The sequence below is a fragment of the Hylobates moloch genome, unplaced genomic scaffold, assembly GCF_009828535.3.
Source record: "Hylobates moloch isolate HMO894 unplaced genomic scaffold, HMol_V3 SCAFFOLD_1, whole genome shotgun sequence".
NCBI classification, from domain to species: domain Eukaryota; kingdom Metazoa; phylum Chordata; class Mammalia; order Primates; family Hylobatidae; genus Hylobates; species Hylobates moloch.
The window spans coordinates 230,544,455-230,553,332 of NW_026652276.1; positions in this window are offsets into that span (position 1 = coordinate 230,544,455).

Sequence of the window (8,878 nt, forward strand, 5' to 3'; positions counted from 1 at the left end):
GCCTTATTTTGTATTAACAATGTTGTGGGTTAAAAAAAAATTCAATTTTTTCCTCTGCTGGCCTCAAAATGTAAAGAACTAAAAGGAGAAACACCCAAATTCACAATCATATTTGGGAGGTTTTAGCATATCTTTCTCAGAAATTGATGGAACAAATCAGGAGGGATGTAGAAGATTTGAACAGGCTCCTTAAAAAAATTGGCCTGATTGATGCCCATATAGAACAGTATACCATGGGGCCGGGTGCGGTGGCTCACACCTGTAATCCCAGCACTTTGGGAGGCCGAGGCGGATGGATCACTTGAGGCCAGGAGTTCGAGACCAGCCTGGCCAACACAGTGAAACTCTGTCTCTACAAAAAATACAAAAATTAGCTGGGCATGGTAACATGTACCTGTAATCCCAGCTACTTGGGAGGCTGAGACACAAGAATTGCTTGAACCCGGGAGGCAGAAGTTGCAGTGAGCTGAGATCATGCAACTGCACTGCAGCCTGTGTAAAGAGTGAAACTCCCATCTCAAACAAACAAAAACTGCGTGCCATGGGACTGCTTAATATACATTCTTTTCAAGCATACACAGGACATTTACAAAAATTGACCACATATTAAGCCCTACGGTAAGTTTAAATAAATTTAAAATATTGAAATTATATAGGGTATGTTCTCTGACAATACTTTTACCTTTTAAGCTAGAATTAAATAATAACCAGAAATTCTTATATATTAAAAAATGAGAATTATGCTGCTAAAATAACCCATGTGTCAATGAAGAAATCATAATGGAAATTAAAAATGTTTGCCACTATTATGGTACCACAGACCAGGTGTGGTGGCTCACGCCTGTTGTCCCAAAATTTTGGGAGGCTGAGGCAGGCACATCACTTGAGTCCAGGAGTTTGAGACTAGCCTGGGCAACATAGTAAAACCCCATCTCTACTGAAAAAAAAAAAATATATATATATATATACACACACACACACACACACACACACACACACACACACACACACACAACACACACACACACACACACACACACACACACACACACACACACACACATCTACACAAAAATTAGCCGGGCGTGGTGACATGTGCCTGTAGTCCCAGCTGCGCAGGAGGCTGAGGTGGGAGAATCACTTGAGCCTAGGAGGTGGAGGTTGCAGTGAGCCAAGATCGTGCCACTGCACTACAGCCTGGGTGACAGAGTGAAACCCCATCTCAAAAAAAAAAAAAACAAAGGAAGGAAGGAAAGGAGAGGAGAGGAAAGGAAAGGAAAGGAACCATATCAAAATGTGTAGCATAAAGCAGTATCAGTACTTAGAAATGTATAGACATAAGTGAGTATGTGGAAAAGGAAGGACAGAATTCACAAGGAGAAACAAACAGAACAGCAAAGGAAATCCAAAGAAAAGTTAAAAAGGGTACACAAATACAAGAGCAGAAATTACTGAAATAGCATACATATAAATGATATAATCAACAAAGCCAAAAATCATTTGTTTACAAAGCTAATAACATTGACTACTAGCCTGTGATGAAATCATCAATGAAAAAAGAAAGCACAAATAAGCAGTCTCAGAATGAAAAAGGTGACATTACTGCAGATGCTGCAGGCTATAGAAAGACAATAAGATGATATTATAAGCAACTTTTTGCCAAAATTTTGAAAATTAAATGAAAATAACTCCCATAAGAATGCAACTTAGACTCAAAAACAAAAGAAAACCTGAATAGTCCCATACCATTGAAAAAAAAATGCATTAGTGATCAAACATCTTACAAAAGAAACTGTAGGGCCAGGCACTGTGGCTCAGGCCTGTAATCCCAGCACTTTGGGAGGCCAAGGCAGGCAGATCGCCTGAGGTCAGAAGTTCGAGACCATCCTAGCCAACATGGTGAAACCCTGTCTCTACTAAAAAATACAAAAAATTGGCCAGGCGTGGTGGTGTACGCCTGTAATCCCAGCTACCTGGGAGGCTGAGGCAGGAGAACCACTTGAACCCGGGAGGTGAGGGTTGCAGTGAGCCGAGATCATACCACCGCACTCCAGCCTGGGCAACAAGAGCAAAACTCCGTCTAAAAAAAAAAAAAAAGAAAAGAAACTGTAGGCCCAAAAGGCCTCACTAGTAAGTTCTATCTCACATTTAAAAAGGAAATTATTTCAATAATATACAAACTATTCCAGAGAATGGAAAAATATGGGACACTCTCTGACTCGTTTTACGAGACTGGCGTAATCTTGAAATTTCCAAAACTTGAGGACAGTATAAGAGAACAAAATTACAGGCTAATCTCAAAAAATGTATATAGGAAAAATACTCAACAAAATATTAGCCAAAGAGAATCTAGCAATATACAAAATGTTTTACTGAGTAAAACGTCATTACCCAGTTGGCTTCATCCTGTAGATCAAGAATGGTTTCAACATTTGAAAATCACCAGTGGTAATCCACAATAATAGATTAAAGGGGAAAATTCACATGATCATCTCAATAGCTGCAGAAAGATCACTTGATAAGAGCCAGCACCCATCAATATTCTAAGTGAACTGGGATGAGAAAGGAAATTTCTTAATTTGATGAGGATTATATACCAAAAAAAAAAGATGATAGCTGTATTAGCCTGTTGTCATGCTGCTAATAAAGACATACCCAAGACTGAGTAATTTATAAAGAAAAGAGGTTTAATGGACTCACAGTTCCACGTGGCTGAGGAGGCCTCACAATCATGGCGGAAGGTGAAGGAGGAACAAAGGCATGTCTTACATGGCGGCAGGCAAGAGACTATAGGGGAACTGCCCTCTGTAAAACCATCAGATCTCATGAGACTTATTCACTATCACGAGAAAAGCAAGGGAAAAACCCACCCCCATGATTCAGTTACTTCCAACTGAGTCCCTCCCATAATGTGGGGATTATGGGAGCTACAATTCAAGATGAGATTTGAGTGGGGACACAGCCAAACCATATCAATAGCTAATATGCTTAATGGTGACATATTGAAGTGTTAAAAACCAGTATACCAAAACTAAGTTTTATTTACATATACCAACAGCCAACAGTTAGAAAATATTACTTTAAAGATTTTATTTGTAGTAACAAAAAACTCAAGAGCCCAGGAAGCAATCTAAAAAAGATTAATGTGGAGAGAACTATTGAGCACTTTTTGTGATTTCCTTGAAGCACAGAAGTTAAGAAACTTGCTCAAAGCTACACAGTTGCTAGGTGAGTTTGAGCTGGGATTCTCTGGCTTCAGAGCTAAGGAAGGCCCCAAAACATGCAGGGCAAGAGGCACACTGAACTCTGGACCTTCACATTAGATTCGTCAGTGTCTGACGCAAATCAGGGAGGAAGAAATAGATTGTTATAAAAATTAGTAATCTGCAGCATCTATTTGTGTGTTACTTTGTTGAATGTGTGCCCCTCACACCCACCAGACCCCAGTTGTAAGCTCTGTGGATGAGGCAAATACATATGGTATATCTGGCATCAACACCGGATCAGCTACATAGTGGGGGTTCAATAAACCTGGATTGAATCTCTGAATAACACTCTTATTTGGGTTTAAGACAGAGAGTGGGCTGGGCGCGGTGGGTCACACCTGTAATCTCAGCACTTTGGAAGGCTGAAGTGGGTGGATCACTTGAGGCCAGGAGTTCGAGAGCAGCCTGGCCAACATGGTGAAACCCCATCTCTACTAAAAATACAAAAAATTAGCTGGGCATGGTGGCATGCATCTGTAATCCCAGCTACTTGGGAGATTGAGGCAGGAGAATCACTTGAACCTGGGAGGCGGAGGTTGCAGCGAGCCGTGATTGTGCCACTGCACTCCAGCCCAGGCGACAGAGTGTGACTCTGTCTCAAAAAAAAAAAAAAAAAAGAGATCGTGAAGGTGATGGAATAAATTCATCGAAATTTTCCAAGTGTTTATTGGACCCTTGGATTCCAATAGAAACCTTGAGCTGGTACCATCAACACCTCAGGCTCAGAAACGTGCCTCAGTTTCCCATGTGTTAACAGGCCAGTCACACATTGTTATAGAAGACAGAGCATTGCCCTAGGGCATCTCTGTTGACCCTGCATGTCCTCAGACACTCCTTCATCTCCTCCATTTAAAATTTTTAAAAATGATTCTGGCTTGGTGGTAATCTGGACATGGATCTTTAAGATGATGGAGAAGTTCATAGAGCAACAGTTCTCTTCCCTGAGTGCAAATTGGGGTCACTTGAGAGAGATTTAAAAAATCAGGTTTAGGCCCCACCTATACAGATTCTCATTCATGGAGAATGAGATGATTGATAGATGGAGTTGGCATCTATCATCTATCTAACCATATGTATATGTGTACAAACTTTTATTAAAACACAATATACAAAAAAGTACACATTCAATTGGTGTATTTTTAAATTGCTGGAGATTCTGCCGTGCAGCCAGTATTGAGAACCATTCTTGTTGGCAAAACTGTAGAACAATCAGAGTTTACCACTGCTGCCTCCCAGCCATTCCCCCTGCTAACCACAGAGAACTTCTGCATCTATCTGCCTTCCACAGGCAGCATGCTTTTATTTCATGCCAGATTTCAGAGTGCTAGGAGCCCGGGAGCAGCCACTGTAGCTCTCAGCAGGCTGGTGGCACTGCATTAGATGGCAGCAGTTCGCCAGAGCAGTGGGCCAGGGAGGGACCACAGGCCCCCAAAGATAAGCGGGCGGAGGTCTCCAGAAGGAGATGTGAGTGTGTGCAAGCCCCACCAGAGTCCCGGGTCGCAGCTGAGAACATTCGAGCCAGACTTCTTTACCTCCCCTCCCCACCAATAATGACACATCTGCTCTGAGTCCCAGTACCTTGGGAAATTCTCAACTAGGAAACTAAGTAAATTAATCCATTCTCTTACCCCCTCCCAGGAAATAATTTGTATTTTGCCAGAAACTTTCAATCGACTTTGAGGCTGCTGTGAGCAGAACAGGAAGCTGTTCTGAATCTGGAATGCCTTTGCTCGTCCATCAAACCACACTGAGACCACCTGCTCTGCCGGACGTAGGGCAGAGAGGCAGGAACCTGCATCTCTGGAATCCGTATTTCGGAGGGGAGAGCTGGTCAAGGAAAGGGGCTTCCGTTCCAGCGCCTCGGCGCCATCTGCGGGGAAAGAGAGGCAATGACAATTCAGGGCTACGACTGGTCCCCGTAGGTGGCTGAAGGGAAAACAGAAGCCGTGAAGCCCACCTTCCTACTCCCGAACATTAGCTTAAGGGCTTCCTCAGAGATCCCATGCTGCCTTGTATATGAAGCCACCTTGTGTGTATACTGGACAGAGGGTGAAGAGACACCTTGCTACCAGCTCTCTTTCTACAGCAGAGCTTGGTTCTGCAGTCACCTTGCTGGAAGGTGGGGGAAGGGCAGCCTCCTTCGGAGGTTCCCCACTGCCGAGAGAATCAGGTCTGTGCCTAATCCTGGCACAGCCTTCCAGAGAGGCAGCCACGGGCAGCGGTGCTGGGTTCGGATGAGGACATCACCTGTGGGGCTGTGGAAGGGACTTCTACTTGGAGGGAGTGAATGATGAGAGCCAGATGAACTTTAACATCATGCCCCAATTTAGGATTTCATATACCTGTCAGGTCTGATGTGAGATTTTTTTTTTTTTTGAGACAAGGTCTCACTCTGTCACCCACACTGGAGTGCAGTGACATGGTCATACCTCACTGCAGCCTTGAACTCCTGGGTTCAAGCAACCCTCCCACCTCAGCCTCCCGAGTATGTGGGACTACAGGTATGCACCACCACGCACAGCCGGGTTTTTTGTTTGTTTGTTTGTTTGTTTTTAAGAGACAGAGTCTTGCTATGTTGCTCAGGTCTGTCTCAAACTTCTGGGCTCAAGCGATCCTTCCATGCTGGCCTCCAAAAGTGCTGGGATTACGGGTGTGAGCCATCATGCTTGGCCAAGATGAATTTGTACCTTGAAAATATTGTGGCCAGGCGCGGTGGCTCATGCCTGTAATCCAGCACTTTGGGAGGCCAAAGCGGGAGGATCACTTGAGGTCAGGAGTTCAAGACCAGCCTGGTCAACTTGGTGAAACCCCATCTCTACTAAAAATACAAACATTAGGTGGGCGTGGTGGCACATGCCTGTAATCCCAGCTACTCGGGAGGCTGAGGCAGGAGAATCACTTAAACCCGGGGGGTGGAGGTTGCAGTGAGCCGAGATCGCACCATTGCACTCCAGCCTGGGCAACAAGAGCGAAACTCCGTCACAAGAAAAAACAAAAAGAAAAGAAAAAAAAGAAAAGAAAGAAAATATCGTTTGAATGTGTGGCTCAAATAAGATCATTGAAAACATAATTGTAAAATGTTGAAGCTTTGTGCCAATGCGTGCAAATATTTGGAGAGAGAGACCACATTCTCATTTAGACTCTCAAAGCAAACTTCCTGTATTTTCCAGGAATGTTTCCTTGACATTGGCTTGACTTTGTCCCAGATCCCTTACTTCTCCCTGGCAGTGGCGAGTCCCTAACTTGACCCAACGTTGCCTGAGCTGTTCTGTTTACTAACTACAGCAACAGCAACTAAACTTACTGAGAATTTATTATATGTTAATCACAAGAATGACGTTTAATAAGGACCTATGTTGGAAAGATTTGAGAACAGTCCTGCCCTTGACCACTTTTATAAATTAAGGTTTAGTGTTTTTCAACTGACTTTAGCTAATATTTACATCCAGAATGTGCCAAGCACTATGCCATATTATTTCATTATTATGCATTATTTCACTTTATTCTAGCACCAACCAAATGAAGTATAATTTTATCTTGATTTTGCAGAGGAGGAAATTGAAGCTTAGATCAGTCAGTCAACTACTCAACGTGGTGAGGGGGAGGGATGGTAGACAAGTCACCCCGGGGCATCCTGCTGGTCTCTCTAGCTATGATATGTACTTGTTTTCCTCAGAGTCTCTTACAGTCTCGCCATATCTGAGTTGGTGCATGTTGCAACTTTGTATAAGAATAAATGTAGACCCAGAGTCTAGACAGTAAAAACATTTATCATTGACCCAATAACTTTTTCCCATAAAAACTGTTTCCCAGCATTGCACCCTGGATTTTATTGGTAGAGATTTAATTTACAGTAGCATCCTAGGCTGGCTCACGTGCATGTGGTCAGCTGAGGGCCAGATCTGGGCTTTCTTCGTTGCCGCTCATCTCCCTGGCATGAATGAGGGACTCGATGAGAGAAACATCTACTGGGGTGCACCAGAGAACTCACCCTCTTGGCCCATCTCCTACTTCCCACCCGAATTCAACTCTCAACCCATCTCTGAGAGACATTTGATCAGAATTTCTTCAGGCAGGAAAGCTGACATGGAAACATGAACAGGTGAGGAGACAGTAACAGGGACACGGCCTAGCCTGCAGATGTCCCTGTCTGGGCACCTGTAGTGAAGACACCAGGACCTGGGTCCCTCACCTGGAAGAAACCGTGCCTGCAGCCCTTTTCTCCTCCAGGATCTGAAAGCAAGGTGCCAGGCTGGGCCTGGTGACTCAAGCCTGTAATCCTAGCACTTTGGGAGGCTGAGGCAGGAGCATTGCTTGAGGACAGAAGTTCGAGACCAACCTGGGCAACATAGCAAGACCCCATCCCTAAAAAAAAAAATTAAAAAATAACAGCAAGGTGCAGAAGTAACCAAAACCCCTTATCACCCCATCCACCTCGTGGCAGTCCTGAGACAAGGATCTAAGAAAGGAAAGTAAGTTTACGTGAAAGGATAATTTGGAGAATGTCCACTATTTACACAGACCCTGGGTCAGTCAACAGAGTAGGGGAGAGACTGCTGGTCCCTCTGCCCTCTTAGCCTTGTTCTGTGGTTTGTATCCCTTCATTCCTGGCAGGGAGCGTAGAGGAATCAGAGCCTCTTGGGGTGCCTAAGGCAGGGCAAAGACCTAGGGTCGGGTCTTGCTGCTTGCCAAGGCCCTGTGGCAATTGGGCCAAAAGACTTCCTGTCTTGGCACAGGCAGGAAAGGTGACACCACGAAGAGTCGACTGCTGCCCTGGCTGCTGTTCTCCCAGAGGATGCAGGGGCTGCACTGCTCCTAGGACTGCATAGCCACCCAAGTGTTCCTAATATCGAGCATCGTGAGCAGCAAGGGAAGGGCAGGGCTGGGTGGGGACAGCTGCTGCAGCCACGGTCAGTCCCCCAGGCAGGGGAACAGCCTTCCAGCAGGATCTTGGTGACACTCTTATTGATCGGATCCAGAGCCAGACCTTCTGTTAGGGGCTAGCTCAAGGCCAGAAACCTGTAGCTCAGGAGAGCTTGGCTTTAGATTTCTAGAAATAATGGGAACAGTTGCCAAGTCACTAACACAGCCCTGGGAAAGAGCATCTCCTTAAATGTTGTGCCCTGGCACCTTGCTTTCCTCACTCTAGTCTCAGCTTTGGCTGAAGGGGTCAGAGGCAAGGTTAAGGGCTCTCTGTTGAGGGGCTGGTGGATCTAGTCAGAGAGGCCACTTCAGTGGAGTAGTGCTGAGATCTGTCAGCCTGGGAAGTTTGGCAGGAGGCCATAGGCACTCTGGGGGCTCATACTGGGCTGAAATCCTCATGACTGGGCTGGAGTATGAGCCCCAGGAGTCCAGGATCATGGAGAAGATGGCTTTGCTTGAGATGGAGGAATTGAACAGCTTCTTGGACACCTCCTTAATGGATGTCTAAAAGGGTTATTCCTCTTTCTGGGAGAAGCTAAGCTTGGAGGTGGGTTCCAAAACCTTGTCTGGAGGTGCTGAGGCCCTGACAATTGTAGGTTGGGCTCTTTCAGGCCAGGAGAAAACAAGATCTGTTTCTACCAGACCTGACTTTCCTCCCTCTCTCCCTCTGCTAACCATCAGTATTTCAA